Here is a 1,096-nt window from a genome sequence, read left to right as displayed (position 1 = left end):
CGGTCATGTGATCGGGCTCAGGGGGGCGGCATCACCGTACCACGTGACAGACCCTCATACCAGCCAATGGAATGTGGCGGGAGAATCAAGTGAAGTGAACAGTGTGGCCTCATTGTATGTACCTGAAGGCTCAGCATGCAGCACGAGGAGCCTTCACGTCACCAGCGTGTTTAGTCAGGGTCTTTCTCTGTCCCCCTCCCAATTAAGTCTTTTGCAGAGTTTAACCCCTTCCAGCACTGCTCCTCTCAGCAGTCACCACAGACTGAAAGCTCTTCCCTGCAAGCACAAAGGAGTGCTCCCATCTGTTCTCTTCTCTGTGTGTAGAAATGGCTTCCCAGCCGCATAAGGGACAGCTACACGGTGACAAGTCGCGTGACACAAAAATAAGTGCGACTTGTCTGCAAATTGCTGTCGAACGACTACTTTAGAACTGTGTTTTCGCTGTGAAATCGCAGCTAAGTCGGAGGCATGTCAACTTCCATTAAGCCCTTCCTGATGCGATTTTTCGCTCCCTGCCTTCACAGAGCCATAACTTTTTTAATTTTCCGTATGAGGACTTGCTTTTTGCGGACCAAATTGTACTTTCTAATGCCACCATATAATGCATAGAATGAAGTGGGAAGCTGGGGGAAAAAAACAATCCCCTATGTCAGGGGTACTCAACTAGTTTTATTAAAGGTCCACATACCTGGGTCTGCAGTCAGGTAAAGGTCTGAGCTGAACGCCAACAGTAAAGATGCCATGCGATCATGTGATCCATGCGCGTGGGGCGCTCTGACGTTATAGTGGAGCGCCCCGGGTAAGTCCCAGAATTAGTAATGGCCACATTAGTGCCCCCAGTAAGAGTATTGCCCCCATTAGTGCCCCCCTTCTCTGCTTTTGCAAAAAAAAATATAATAATTTGCATTCACCTGGCTGCGGTGAACATTCGCTGCCGACTGCAAGCTCAGGACCGGTGCTCCAACGTGATGACGTCTTGTAGGTCCCGTCCTGAGCTTCTAGTCAGCAGGGAGTGTTCTCCACAGCGTCAGCAAATGGAGGTGGAGGTACCGTATTTTTATTTATTTTTTTACTAGCACAAGTAGCGGTGGAGGTA

The sequence above is a fragment of the Bufo bufo genome, chromosome 3 (assembly GCF_905171765.1).
Source record: "Bufo bufo chromosome 3, aBufBuf1.1, whole genome shotgun sequence".
NCBI classification, from domain to species: Eukaryota; Metazoa; Chordata; class Amphibia; order Anura; family Bufonidae; genus Bufo; species Bufo bufo.
Note: the sequence above shows the minus strand (reverse complement) of the source record.